Source organism: Arachis hypogaea, chromosome 12 (genome assembly GCF_003086295.3).
Source record: "Arachis hypogaea cultivar Tifrunner chromosome 12, arahy.Tifrunner.gnm2.J5K5, whole genome shotgun sequence".
NCBI classification, from domain to species: domain Eukaryota; kingdom Viridiplantae; phylum Streptophyta; class Magnoliopsida; order Fabales; family Fabaceae; genus Arachis; species Arachis hypogaea.
The window spans coordinates 47955488-47971311 of record NC_092047.1 but is presented as its reverse complement, the minus strand read 5'-3'; the positions used below and the strand labels follow the sequence as shown (position 1 = coordinate 47971311).

General features: G+C 39.1%; 1 non-coding gene across 1 annotated transcript; it reads left to right on the top strand.

Moving 5' to 3' along the window:
* Positions 1 to 15485: 15485 nt before the first annotated feature.
* Positions 15486 to 15593, top strand: LOC112731017 (small nucleolar RNA R71). Its single transcript, XR_003166813.1, has one exon. It is a non-coding gene; the product is annotated as a small nucleolar RNA R71 (small nucleolar RNA).
* The last annotated feature ends 231 nt before the right edge of the window (positions 15594 to 15824 follow it).

Sequence of the window (15824 nt, the reverse complement as noted above, 5' to 3'; positions counted from 1 at the left end):
TTGACAATGGTGATCCACCAACACAGAGCTTGCCATAGGAGGAAACTTGCGTGCGTGAAGAAGATGACAGTAGGAAAGCAGAGATTCAGAAGACAAAGCATCTCCAAAACTCCAACATATTCTCCACTACTGCATAACAAGTATTTAATTCATGCTCTTTTATTCTTCGCAATTCAAACTGATAATTATAATTGATTTCTTTACTAAGGGCTACAAGATAACCATAGATTGCTTCAAGCCAACAATCTCCGTGGGATTCGACCCTTACTCACGTAAGGTATTACTTGGACGACCCAGTGCACTTGCTGGTTAGTGGTACGAGTTGTGAAAAGTGTGATTCACAATTCGTGCACCAAGTTTTTTGCGCCGTTGCCGGGGATTGTTCGAGTTTGGACAACTGACGGTTTATTTTGTTGCTTAGAATAGGAAAAATTTTTCTTTTTGGTTTAGAGTCTTCTATTATTGTTTTTGGTTGAAATTTTTTTTAAATCCTTATTTTCTCTTTTTAATTGTTTTCGATAATTTTTATAAGCTAAAAATTGAGTTTTTCTATTTGAGTTTAGTTTCATATTTTAAGTTTGTTGTCAATTGCATGTTTTATTTTCTTTTAAATTTTTGAATTTGTGTTCATTGTTCTTTCTTAGTCTTCAAGTTGTTCTTGTTTATTTTCCTTGTTTGATCTTTAGTTTTTCTTGTTCTGTGCCTTTTCTTGTTTTTCTTGTGCTTTTTCAAAATATCAGTCTTCGAAAAATTTTTATTTATTAAATACCTTATTAAAACACGTTAAATTTATAGCTTAATTGGCTAGAGCGTTGTGCTTATGTTCTTGGTAATTGGCTATCTTCTTTTTAAAATTTTTTCAAAAATAATTTTTCTTTGAATAAATCTTGTGCCAAACTTTAAGTTTGGTGTTTTCTTGTTGATTTTTCTTTAGTTTTCAAAAATTTTATTTCGGTTTTCTAAAAATTTTAAGTTTGGTGTTCTATCTTCATGTTCTTGTTGTTCTTGTGAGTCTTCAAGGTGTTCTTGAGTCTTCCTTGTGTTTTGATCTTAAAATTTTTAAGTTTGGTGTTCCTTGGTGTTTTCCCTCCAAAATTTTTGAAAATAAGGAGTATTAGATCTAAAAAATTTTAAGTTTTGTGTCTTTTTATTGTTTCTCTCTTTCCTCATTGGATTCAAAAATATCTTTTTCCTTTATTTTTATTGATTTTTCGAATTTTCCTTTTAAAAATTCAGATTTTATTTTAAAATTTTTTATTTTATCTTATCTTAGTTTTAAAATTTCAAAATTCAAATCTTTTTCAAAAAAAAAAAACATATCTTTTTCAAAATATTATCTTATCTTATTTTAAATTTCAAATTTCAACTTCCAAAATTCAAAATTCAAATTTCAAAAATTTCTAATTTAAATTCCTTATCTTCTCTTACCTAGCTTATCTTATGTTTTCTAATCTCAAATCTTTTTAAATTAATTAATTCAGTTTTCAATTTTCTTTTATTTTTTTCTTTTCTTCAAATTTTTTAAATTATAGTCTATTTTTCATTTATTTTATTTTATTTTATTTTATTTTAATTTCAATTTTCAAGAAAAAAAATATTTTATTTGCAATCCGCATCATCTCCCTTTCTCCATCATGGACCTAAGGGGAAATGAACAGTCCAGAATGACTCTGGGGTCATATGCTAACCCCACTACTGTTGCATATGGGAGTAGTATCTGTATACCCTCCATCAAAGCAGGCAGCTTTGAGCTAAATCCTCAGCTCATTATCATGGTGCAGCAAAACTGCCAGTATTTCGGTCTTCCACAAGAAGAACCCACTGAGTTTCTGGCACAATTCTTGCAAATTGCTAACACAGTACGTGACAAGGAGGTAGATCAGGATGTATACAGACTGTTACTATTTCCGTTTTCCGTAAAAGATCAAGCTAAAAGGTGGTTAAATAACCAACCCACAGCAAGCATAAGGACATGGAAACAGTTATCAGACAAATTCCTGAATCAATATTTCCCTCTCAAAAGAATGACACAGCTAAGGCTGGACATCCAAGGCTTTAAGCAAGAGGGTGATGCATCCCTTTATGATGCCTGGGAGAGATACAGAGGGATGCTAAGTAAATGCCCCTCTGAAATGTTTTCAGAGTGGGTGCAGTTGGACATCTTCTATTATGGGCTTACAGAGAAAGCTCAAATTTCTCTAGACCACTCAGCTGGTGGATCTATGCACATGAGAAAGACAATTGAAGAGGCTCAAGATCTTATTGATAAAGTTGCTAGAAATCAGCATCTGTACCTAAGCAGTGAATCTTCCAGGAAAGAAGAGGCTAAAATAGTAACCGATGAACTCAGTCCTACAGAACAAATTACTGAATTCAATCAGCAATTAGACTTTCTAACAAAACAGCTGGCCGAATTCAAGGAGATACTACAAGACACAAGAATGGCTAATCTGAATATGGAAGTACAGTTGAAGCAAACAAAACAGCAGTTATCAAAATAAATAACAGAAGAGTGCCAAGCAGTTCAATTAAGAAGTGGAAAAACATTAAATACCTTACTTCAAGGCAACAGGAAGCCAAGAAATGAACAAATTGCTATTCAAAATCCCTCTGAGGACAGTAAGAGCCCAGAGAGGAATAACCCTGGCGTTCAAACGCCAGAAATAGGCAAGGATTTGGCATCAAACGCCCAATGGAAGCTCAATTCTGGCGTTCAAACGCCAGGAACAAGTAAGGAGTTGGCATCCAACGCCACTCCAGCTTCTAACTCTAGCATTCAAATGCCAGTGAGGGATCAAACACACACAAGTGCTGATAACAACCCCTATAAAAAGGCTTCTCCAACCACCTCTGTAGGAAATAAACCTGCAGCAACTAAGGTTGAAGAATACAAAGCCAAGATGCCTTATCCTTAAAACTCCGCCAAGAGGAGCAGGATAAGCAATTTGCTCGCTCTGTAGATTATCTCAGGACTCTTGAAATAAAGATTCCGTTTGCAGAGGCACTTGAGCAAATACCTTCTTATGCCAAGTTCATGAAAGAGATCTTGAGTCATAAGAAGGATTGGAGAGAAACTGAAAGAGTTCTCCTCACTGAAGAATGCAGTGCAGACATTCTGAAAAGCTTTCCAGAAAAGCTTAAAGATCCCGGGAGCTTTCTGATACCATGCATATTAGAGGGTAATTGCACCAAGACAGCTTTATGTGATCTTGGGGCAAGCATCAACCTAATACCTGCATCCACTATCAGAAAGCTTGGTTTAACTGAAGAAGTTAAACCAACCCGGATATGTCTCCAACTTGCTGATGGCTCCATTAAATACCCATCAGGCATGATTGAGGACATGATTGTCAGGGTTGGCCATTCGCCTTTCCCACTGAATTTGTAGTGCTGGAAATGGAGGAGCACAAGAGTGCTACTCTCATTCTAGGAAGACCGTTCCTAGCAACTGGACGAACTCTCATTGATGTCCAAAAACGGGAAGTAACCCTGAGAGTCAACGAGGATGAGTTTAAGTTGAATGCTGTCAAGGCTATGCAGCATCCAGACATACCAAAAGACTGCATGAAAGTTGATCTCATTGACTCTTTAGTAGAAGAGATCAACATGGCTGCGAGTCTCGAATCAGAGCTGGAAGACATCTTTAAAGATGTTCAGCCTGATTTGGAGGATTCAGAGGAATCAAAAGAACCTCTGAAACTTCCTCAGGAAGAGGAGAAACCCCCTAAAGCCGAGCTCAAGCCATTACCACCATTCCTGAAATATGCATTTCTGGGAGAAGGTGACACTTTTCCGGTGATCATAAGCTCTGCTTTAAATCCACTGGAAGAGGAAGCACTACTTCAAGTGCTAAGGACACACAAGACAGCTCTTGGGTGGTCCATAGGTGACCTTAAGGACATAAGCCCAGCTAGATGCATGCACAAGATCCTATTGGAGGATGATGCTAAGCCAGTGGTTCAACCACAGAGGTGGCTAAATCCAGCCATGAAGGAAGTAGTGCAGAAAGAGGTCACCAAGTTACTGGAGGCTGGGATTATTTATCCTATTTCTGATAGCCCCTGGGTGAGCCCTGTTCAAGTTGTCCCCAAAAGGGCAGGTATGACAGTGGTTCATAATGAAAAAAATGAATTGGTTCCTACAAGAACAGTTACAGGGTGGCGCATGTGTATTGACTACAGAAGGCTCAATATAGCCACTAGAAAGGATCATTTTCCTTTACCATTCATAGACCAGATGCTAGAGAGACTAGCAGGTCATGAATATTACTGCTTTTTGGATGACTATTTAGGTTACAACCAAATTGCAGTAGATCCTCAGGACCAAGAGAAAACAGCATTCACATGTCCTTCTGGAGTGTTTGCTTATAGAAGGATGCCTTTTGGTCTGTGTAATGCACCTGCAACCTTTTAGAGGTGCATGCTCTCTATCTTCTCTGATATGGTAGAGAAGTTTTTGGAAGTCTTCATGGATGACTTTTCAGTATTTGGACACTCATTCAGCTCATGCCTTGACCATTTAGCACTTGTTTTGAAAAGATGCCAAGAGACCAACCTAGTTTTAAACTGGGAAAAATGTCACTTTATGGTGACTGAAGGAATTGTCCTTGGGCATAAAATTTCAAACAAGGAAATAGAGGTGGATCAAGCTAAAGTTGAAGTAATTGAAAAATTACCACCACCTACTAATGTTAAGGCAATCAGAAGCTTTCTGGGGCATGCAGGATTCTACAGGAGGTTTATAAAGGATTTTTCAAAAATTGCAAAACTCCTGAGCAATCTGCTAGCTGCTGACACACCATTTGTGTTTGACACAGAGTGTCTGCAAGCGTTTTAGACTCTGAAAGCTAAGCTGGTCACAACACCAGTTATTTCTGCACCAGATTGGACATTACCATTTGAACTAATGTGTGATGCTAGTGACCATGCCATTGGTGCAGTACTGGGGCAGAGGCATGACAAGCTTCTGCATGTCATTTATTATGCTAGCCATGTTTTAAATGATGCCCAAAAAAATTATACAACCACAAAAAAAGAATTGCTTGCAGTGGTTTATGCCATTGACAAGTTTAGATCATACTTAGCAGGATCAAAAGTGATTGTGTACACTGATCATGCTGCTCTTAAATATCTACCCACAAAGCAGGATTCAAAACCCAGGCTCATAAGATGGGTGTTGCTTCTGTAAGAGTTTGATATAGAAATAAGAGACAGAAAAGGGACAGAGAACTAAGTGGCTGATCATCTGTCCCGGATAGAGCCAGTAGAAGGGGCGTCCCTCCCACCCTCTTTTGAGATCTCTGAAACCTTTCCGGATGAGCATCTATTTGCCAATCAGGAAACACCATGGTTTGCAAACATTGCAAACTATAAAGCTGCAAGGTTTATACCCAAGGAGTACAGCAGGCAACAAAAGAAAAAATTAATTACTGATGCAAAGTACTACTTGTGGGATAAACCCTATCTCTTTAAGAGATGTGCAGACGGAATAATCCGTAGGTGTGTGCCTAGAGAAGAAGCACAAAAGATCTTATGGCATTGCCATGGGTCACAATATGGAGGCCATTTCGGAGGTGAGCGAACAGCCACCAAGGTCCTCCATTGTGACTTCTACTGGCCTACCCTCTATAGAGATTCCCGAGAGTTTGTACGTAACTGTGACAGTTGCCAGAGAGCTGGTAATCTTCCTCATGGTTATGCCATGCCTCAACAAGGAATCTTGGAGATTGAGTTGTTTGATGTATGGGGAATTGACTTCATGGGGCCTTTCCCACCATCATACTCAAACACTTATATTCTGGTGGCAGTCGATTATGTATCAAAATGGGTAGAGGCCATTGCCACACCCACTAATGATACTAAGACAGTGCTGAAGTTCCTCCAGAAATATATCTTCAGTAGGTTTGGTGTCCCTAGAGTACTAATCAGTGATGGGGGCACTCCCTTCTGCAACAAACAGCTTTATTCTGCCATGGTCCGGTATGTGGTTAGCCACAAGGTGGCAACTCCATATCATCCACAGACAAATGGGCAAGCTGAAGTGTCTAATAGAGAACTAAAAAGAATCCTAGAATGGACTGTAAGTACCCGTAGAAAGGATTGGGCAAGAGGTTTGGATGTAGCTCTGTGGGCTTACAGAACAGCATTCAAGACTCCTATAGGGACCTCTACATACCAGCTTGTGTATGGCAAGGCCTGTCATCTGCCCGTGGAACTGGAACATAAGGCCTACTGGGCAACCAGATTCCTAAACTTTGATGCCAAATTAGCTGGAAAAAAAAGATTGCTCCAGCTGAATGAGCTAGAGGAATTCAGACTCACTGCTTTCGAAAATGCCAAGCTATATAAAGAGAAATCAAAACGGTGGCATGACAGAAAGCTATCATCTAGAGTCTTTGAACCAGGACAAAAGGTTCTGTTGTTTAACTCTAGGCTCAGGCTATTCCCCGGGAAACTAAAATCCCGGTGGAGGTGACCATATGTGACTACAAGTGTATCACCATATGGCTATGTGGAGCTTCAAGACCTTGATTCTAATAAGAAGTTCATTGTTAATGGATAGAGAATCATGCATTATCTTGAAGGCAATGCTGAGCAAGAGTGCTCAAGGCTGAGGCTAGATTAAAAGCTTAGCAAGGTCCAACTAAAGACAATAAAGAAGCGCTTGCTGGGAGGCAACCCAGCCATTAGCAAAACTTTTTCTGTTATTTTATTTTATTTTATTCTCTTCTTTATTTTATTTATTTTTAAAGTATATAAGTTCAATATTAATAAGGTAAAGAGTCAATTGCATAAGTTCACAGGGTTACAGAAGGATTCAGAGCACAAAAACAGAAAAAAAGAGTTCACTGGCAAGAAAACGCCAGTAAGAGGCAAAACTGGGCGTTAAACGCCCAAAAGGAGCATCTACTGGGTGTTTAACGCCAGTAAAGATAGCCATCTGGGTGTTAAACGCCAGAAAGAAGCAGCTTCTGGGCGTTTAACGCCAGATTTATAGCATCCTGGGCGTTCAGAAAAACGCCCAGTGACAAAGGAGTTTCTGGCGTTTAACGCCAGCTAGAAGCAACAACTGGGCGTTAAACGCCCAGACCAAGCACCAACTGGGCGTTAAACACCCAAAACATGCAGCAGTTGGGCGTTTAACGCCAGGATTGTGGGGAGTAGGCAATTTCGTTTTCAATTCAAATTTTTTTTCATTTTTTATGTTTCAATTCATGATTTCTTGCACAAACATGTTACAAATCCTAATTTTTCAAATCCTTTTTCAAAAAAATATCAAATGTATCTTAATTCATAAACCCTTTTTCTTAATCCTCTTCAAATCCTTTTCAAAACAAATCTATCTCTTTTCCTTCTAAAATCTTTTCAACTCATCAATATCTTTTTCAAATCTTCACATCATCTTTTTCAAAATTCAGATTTATCTTTTTCAAATATCTTTCATATCTTTTCAATTTTAAATCACATCTTTTCCTATCATACTTATCTTTTCCAAATCACTTTTTCTATCATATCTTTCTCAAATAATTTTCGAAACCCACCCCCCTTCCCTTTAAATATTGGTTCGGCCTCTCCCCTTCTCCTCCACAAGTTGCGCTTGGCTCTCCCTCTTTCCCCCTCCTTTCTTTTCTTTTGCTTGAGGACAAGCAAACCTCTAAGTTTGGTATGTTTATCCGTGATCACTAAACCAATACCCACGAAGATCATGGCTCCTAAGGGAAAACAAACCGACTCAATAGGCAAGAAAGGGAATATTCCAAAACCACTTTGGAATCAAGGGAAGTTCATAACCAAAGAACATTCAGACCATTTTTACAAAATAATGAGTCTAAGGTCAGTGATCCCGGAAGTTAAATTCGATCTGAAAGAAGATGAATATCCGGAGATCCAAGAGCAAATCTGAAACAGGAGCTAGGAAGTCCTAGCTAATCCTGAAACAAAGGTGGGGAGAAACATGGTTCAGGAATTCTATGCTAATCTATGGCAGACGGACAGGTAGAGGATAGCTGGAACCGCATTCTATGACTATAGAACTCTGGTCAGAGGGAAGATTGTTCACACCCACTCTGACAAAATAAGGGAGATCTTCAAGCTACCTCAACTGCAAGATGACCCAGACTCCTTTAATAGGAGAATGATGAGATCAAACATGGGCTTGGACAAAATCCTAGAGGACATATGCCTCCCTGGAGCCAAGTGGACAACCAACACAAAGGGTGCCCCAAACCAACTCAAGAGAGGAGATCTCAAACCAGTCGCCAGAGGCTGGCTGGACTTCATTGGGCGCTCTATACTGCCCACTAGCAACCGCTCCGAGGTCACCATCAGAAGAGCAGTGATGATTCATCTCATTATTCTAGAAAAAGAAGTGGAAGTTCATCAGCTGATTGCTTGTGAGCTTTACAAAATTGCAAACAAGAACTCCAAAGATGCCAAATTGGCCTATCCAAGCTTAGTCTCTCTGCTATGTAAAGATGCTGGGATAAAAATGGGAGTAGATAAGTATATCTCAGTTGAGCAACCAATCACCAAAAAGTCTATGGAAGGACAACAAGTGCAGGACGACCCCATCAAGAGAAAAACAGAGGAGTTCCTCCCAGAAATCCCTCAAATTGAATACTGGGAGCGCCTAGAAGCATCTGTCACCAAGTTGCAAGAAGCTGTGGATCAACTGAAGGAAGAACAGCAAAATCAAAACAGCATGCTATGCAAACTGCTTAAAGGACAAGAAGAGCAAGGGCGTGACTTAAAGGAACTGAAGCGCCAGAAGCTATCTCTCGAAGGGCCGAGCACCCCACAGACCAAAGAGGCATCTACCTCCCAAAATAAAGGTTGTTGAGTCCTAACTCTGTGATAACCTTTTATCCATTTTAAGAGTATATGAGTATTAGAGTTAGAGTCATTTATTTTGATGTCTTTAATTTCCTGTCTTTTATTATTAAGTGTCTGCTTTTATGCCTAATTTATATTATTTTTAATAAATAAAGATTAGAGTCTATGCCTTAAAGTTATGAATATCCTATGAATCCATCACCTTTCTTAAATAAAAAAAATTGTTTTAATTACAAAAGAACAAGAAGTACATGGTTTCAAATTCATCCTTGAAAATTAGTTTAATTATTTTGATGTAGTGACAATACTTTTTGTTTTCTGAATGAATGCTTCAACAGTGCATATGTCTTTTGATATTGTGGTTTATAAATGTTAAATATGTTGGCTCTTGAAAGAATGATGAACAGGAGAAATATTATTTGATAATCTGAAAAATCATAAAATTGATTCTTGAAGCAAGAAAAAGCAGTGAATACAAAAGCTTGCAAAAAAAATGGCAAAAAAAAAAGAGAAAGAAAAAGAAAAAGCAAGCAGAAAAAGCCAAAAGCCCTTAAAACCAAAAGGCAAGGGTAATAAAAAAGGATCCAAGGCTTTGAGCATCAGTGGATAGGAGGGCCTAAAGGAATAAAATCCTGGCCTAAGCGGCTAAACCAAGCTGTCCCTAACCATGTGCTTGTGGCGTGAAGGTGTCAAGTGAAAACTTGAGACTGAGCAGTTAAAGTCAAGGTCCAAAGCAAAAACAGAGTGTGCTTAAGAACCCTGGACACCTCTAATTGGGGACTTTAGCAAAGCTGAGTCACAATCTGAAAAGGTTCACCCAATTATGTGTCTGTGGCATTTATGTATCTGGTGGTAATACTGGAAAACAAAGTGCTTAGGGCCACGACCAAGATTCATAAAGTAGCTGTGTTCAAGAATCAACATACTAAGCTAGGAGAATCAATAACACTATCTGAATTCTAAGTTCCTATAGATGCCAATCATTCTGAACTTCAATGGATAAAGTGAGATGCCAAAACTATTTAAGAGGCAAAAAGCTGCTAGTCCCGCTCATCTGATTGGAGTTAAGTTTCATTGATATTTTGGAATTTATAGTATATTCCCTTCTTTTTATCCTATTTGATTTTCAGTTGCTTGGGGACAAGCAACAATTTAAGTTTGGTGTTGTGATGAGCGGATAATTTATAAGCTTTTTGGCATTATTTTTAGTATGTTTTCAGTATGATTTAGTTAATTTTTATTATATTTTTATTTGTTTTTAATTAAAAATCACATTTCTGGACTTTACTATGAGTTTGTGTGTTTTTCTGTAATTTCAGGTATTTTCTGGCTGAAATTGAGGGAGCTGAGCAAAAATCTGATTCAGGCTGAAAAAGGACTGCTGATACTGTTGGATTCTGATCTCCCTGCACTCAGAATGGATTTTCTGAAGCTACAGAGGTCCAATTGGCACGCTCTCAATTGCGTTGGAAAGTAGACATCTAGGGCTTTCCAGAAATATATAATAGTCCATACTTTTCTCAAGAATAGACGACGTAAACTGGTGTTCAACGCCAGTTCCATGTTGCATTCTGGCGTCAAACACCAGAAACAGGTTACAAGTTGGAGTTAAACGCCCAAAACAGGTTACAACCTGGCGTTTAACTCCAGAAACAGCCCAGGCACGTGTAAAGCTTAAGTCTCAGCCCCAGCACACACCAAGTGGGCCCCGGAAGTAGATTTCTACACTATCTATCATAGTTTACTCAATTTCTGTAAACCTAGGTTACTAGTTTAGTATTTAAACAACTTTTAGAGATTTATTTTGGACCTCATGACATTTTTTTATTTGAACTTTGTACTCTTTGACAGCATGAGTCTTTAAACTCCATTGTTGGGGGTGAGGAGCTCTGTTGTGTCCCGATGAATTAATGCAATTATTTCTGTTTTCTATTCAAACACGCTTGTTTTATCTAAGATGTTCATTCGCACTTCAATATGATGGATGTGATGATCTGTGACACTCATCACCATTCTCAATCTATGAACGCATGCCTGACAACCACCTCCGTTCTACCTTCGATTGAATGAGTATCTCTTGGATTCATTGATCAGAATCTTCGTGGTATAAGCTAGAATCCATTGGGGCAGCATTCATGAGAATCCGGAAAGTCTAAACCTTGTCTGTGGTATTCCAAGTAGGATTCAAGGATTGAATGACTGTGACGAGCTTCAAACTCGTGAGTGTTGGGCGTAGTGACAGACGCAAAAGGATCAATGGATCCTATTCCAGCATGATCGAGAACCGACAGATGATTAGTCGTGCTGTGACAGTGCACCTGGACCATTTTCACTGAGAGGACGGATGGTAGCCATTGACAACGGTGATCCACCAACACACAGCTTGACATATAAGGAAACTTGCGTGTGTGAAGAAGATGACATTAGGAAAGCAGAGATTCAGAAGACAAAGCATCTCCAAAACTCCAACATATTCTCCATTACTGCATAACAAGTATTTAATTCATGCTCTTTTATTCTTCGTAATTCAAAATGATAATTATAATTGATTTCCTAACTAAGAGCTACAAGATAACCATAGATTACTTCAAGCCAACAATCTCCGTGGGATTCGACCCTTACTCACGTAAGGTATTACTTGGACGACCCAGTGCACTTGATGGTTAGTGGTACGAGTTATGAGAAGTGTGATTCACAATTCGTGGACCAAGCATCCATAGTGGCTGAAAGATATTAAATTCTTGATAAAACTTAATAATTTAAATGCAAATTCACTAGAAAAAGATAGGAAAGATGCTCACGCATCACAAGCAATTAAAGCAATTAAGAGAAAACTAAACTAGACCTAGGATTCTAACGAATAAAGGATAAAACCGGGAAAGAATATAGAATGAAAGGAACTCAACCACCTTAGTTATCCTAGCGGTCGTTTTATTCTTCATGTTGTGTGATGAGCGGATAATGTATACGCTTTTTGTCATTGTTTTTAGTATCTTTTTGGTATGTTTTAGTTAGTTTTTATTATGTTTTTATTAGTTTTTAAATAAAAATCACATTTCTGGACTTTACTATGAGTTTGTGTGTTTTTCTATGATTTTAGGTATTTTCTGGCTGAAATTGAGGGACCTGAGCAAAAATCTGATTCAGAGGCTGAAAAAGGACTGCAGATGTTGTTGGATTCTGACCTCCCTGCACTCGAAGTGGATTTTCTGGAGCTACAGAAGCCCAATTAGCGCGCTCTCAATTACGTTGAAAAGTAAACATCCTGGGCTTTCCAGCAATACATAATAGTCTATACGTTGCCCAAGATTTGATGGCCCAAAGCGGCGTTCCAAGTCAGCATAGAAATTCTGGCGTCAAAACGCCAGAACTGACATAAAAGCTGGAGTTAAATGCCCAAACTGGCACAAAAGCTGGTGTTTAACTCCAAGAAAAGTCTCTACATGTGAAAGCTTCAATGCTCAGACCAAGCACACACCAAGTGGGCCAAGAAGAAGATTTCTGCATTAATTACTTATTTCTGTAACCCTAGGCTACCAGTTCTCTATAAATAGGACCTTTTGCTATTGTATTTTGATCGATCTTTAATTAGTCTTATGCTATCTTAGACCTTTATGGGGGCTGGCCATTCGGCCATACCTGGACCTTTTGTTCTTATGTATTCTCAACGGTGGAGTTTCTACACACCATAGATTAAGGTGTGGAGCTCTGCTATTCTTCATGAATTAATGCAAAGTACTACTGTTTTTCTATTCAATTCACGCCTACTTCTTCTCTAAGATATTCATTCGTTCTTCAACTTGATGAATGTGATGATCCGTGACACTCATCATCATTCTCACCTATGAACATGTGCCTGACAACCACCTCTGTTCTACTAGCAACGGCTTGAATGCGTATCTCTTGGGTTTCTAATCTAAGATTGGAACCTTCGTGGTATAGGCAAGAATTATTGGCGGTCATTCTTGAGATCTGGAAGGTCTAAACCTTATCTGTGATATTCTGAGTAGGATCTGGGAAGGGATGACTGTGATGAGCTTCAAACTCGCAATTTTTGGGCGTGTGACAGACGCAAAAGGATCAATGGATCCTATTCCAACATGATCGAGAACCAACAGATGATTAGCCGTGCGGTGACAGCACATTTCGAACATTTTCACTGAGAGGACGGGAAGTAGCCATTGACAACGGTGATGCCCAACATAAAGCTTGCCATGGAAAGGAGTATGAATGGTTGGAAGAAGGCAATAAAAAAGTAGAGGTTCAGAAGGAACAAAGCATCTTCATACGCTTATCTGAAATTCCTACCAATGAATTACATAAGTATCTCTATCTTTATTCTATTTTATATTTTATTATCAATTCTCCATAACTATTTGAATCTGCCTGACTGAGATTTACAAGATGACCATAGCTTGCTTCAAGCCGACAATCTCCGTGGGATCGACCCTTACTCATGTAAGGTATTACTTGGACGACCCAGTGCACTTGCTGGTTAGTTGTGCGGAATTGTGACAAATTGTGATTCACGTTTGAGAGCTCCAAGTCTTTGGCGCCATTGTTGATGATCACAATTTCGTGCACCAAGTTTTTGGCACCGTTGCCGGGGATTGTTCGAGTTTGGACAACTGACGGTTCATCTTGTTGCTTAGATTAGGTAATTTTATTTTATGTTTAAGCTTTTTACTTCTTATTTTCGAAAAAATTTTCAAAAATACAAAAAAAAATTTTATTCTGTTCTTTAGAGTTTTTAAGAATGAATTCTAGAGTTTCATGATGATTTATTAAAGTCTGGCTGGCTGTGAAGCCATGTCTAATCTTTTGGACCGAGGTTTCAACTTATCATCACAAGAACTTGATGATTTCTATCAATCTTGCTGTTGAAAGTAATGATCTGCTAAAGCTTGGCTGGCCATTGGCCATGTCTAGTGTTTTGGACTGAAGCTTTAATGTCAATAGCTTGACAGTGGGCTCTCATGGAGCCTCACAGATGTGCAGAGCTTTGTTGAGACCTGCCAACACCAAACTTAGAGTTTGGATATGGGGGTTTGACACCAAACTTAGAGTTTGGTTGTGGCCTCCCAACACCAAACTTAGAGTTTGACTGTGGGGGCTTTGTTTGACTCTGCTTTGAGAGAAGCTTTTTATGCTTCTTCTCCATGGATGCAGAGAGAGATCCTTGAGTTGTAAACACAAGGTTGTCCTCATTTAATTGAAGGATCAATTCTCCTCTGTCCACATCAATCACAGCTCTTGCTGTGGCTAGGAAAGGTCTTCCTAGGATGATGGATTCATCCTCTTCCTTTCTAGTATCCAGGACTATGAAATCAGCAGGGATGTAAAGGCCTTCAACCTTTACTAACACGTCCTCTACTTGTCCATAAGCCTGTTTTCTTGAATTGTCTGCCATTTCTAATGAGATTTTAGCAGCTTGCACCCCATAGATTCCCAGTTTCTCTATTACAGAGAGGGGCATGAGGTTTATCACAGAGCCTTAAAGATCATGGTGCCTATGGTACAAGGTATTATGAACTTTCCAGGATCCTGTTTCTTCTGAGGCAATGTCAGTTGATCCAGATCACTTAGTTCATTGGTGAACAAGGGAGGTTCATCTTTCCAAGTCTCAATACCAAATAATTTGGCATTTATCTTCATGATTGCACCAAGGAACTTGGCAGCTTGCTCTTCAGTAACATCCTCAGTCTCTTCAGAAGAGGAATACTCATCAGAGCTCATGAATGGTATAAGGAGGTTCGATGGAATCTCTATGGTCTCTAGATGAGCCTCAGAGTCCTTTGGTTCCTCAGAGGGAAGCTCCTTATTGATCACTGGACGTCCCAGGAGATCTTCCTCCTTGGGATTCACGTCCTCTCCTTCCCTTACAGGTTCGGCCATGGTGCTTATGTCAATGGCCTTGCACTCTCCTTTTGGATTCTCTTCTGTATTGCTTGGGAGAGTACTAGGAGGGATTTCAGTGATCCTTTTACTCAGCTGGCCCACTTGTGCTTCCAAATTTCTAATGGAAGACCTTGTTTCATTCATGAAACTTATAGTGGCCTTGGATAGATCAGAGACTAAGTTTGCTAAATTAGAGGTATTTTGTTCAGAGTTCTCTGTCTGTTGCTGAGTGGATGATGGAAAAGGTTTATTATTGTTAAACCTGTTTCTTCCACCATTATTAAAGCCTTGTTGAGGCCTTTGATCCTTCCATGAGAGATTTGGATGATTTCTCCATGATGGATTATAGGTGTTTCCATATGGTTCACCCATGTAATTTACCTCTGCTATTGCAGGGTTCTCAGGATCATAAGCTTCTTCTTCATAAGAAGCCTCTTGAGTACTGTTGGATGCAGCTTGCATTCCATTCAAACTCTGAGAAATCATATTGACTTGCTGAGTCAATATTTTGTTCTGAGCCAATATGGCATTCAGAGTATCAACTTCAAGAACTCCCTTCTTCTGAGGCGTCCCATTACTCACAGGATTCCTCTCAGAAGTGTACATGAACTGGTTATTAGCAACCATGTCAATGAGTTCTTGAGCTTCTGCAGGCCTTTTCTTTAAGTGAATGGATCCACCTGCAGAAGTATCCAATGACATCTTTGATAGCTCAGATAAACCATCATAGAATATATCCAGGATGGTCCATTCTGAAAGCATGTCAGAAGGACACTTTTTGGTCAGCTGCTTGTATCTTTCCCAAGCTTCATAGAGGGATTCACCTTCCTTCTGTCTGAAGGTCTGAATATCCACTCTAAGCTTGCTCAGCTTTTGAGGAGGAAAGAACTTGGCTAAGAAAGCCGTGACCAGCTTATCCCAAGAGTTCAGGCTATCTCTGGGTTGAGAGTCCAACCACACTCTAGCTCTGTCTCTTACAGCAAAAGGGAAAAGCATGAGCCTGTAGACTTCAGGATCTACTCCATTAGTCTTAACAGTATCACAGATCTGCAAGAATTCAGTTAAGAACTGAAAAGGATCTTCAGATGGAAGTCC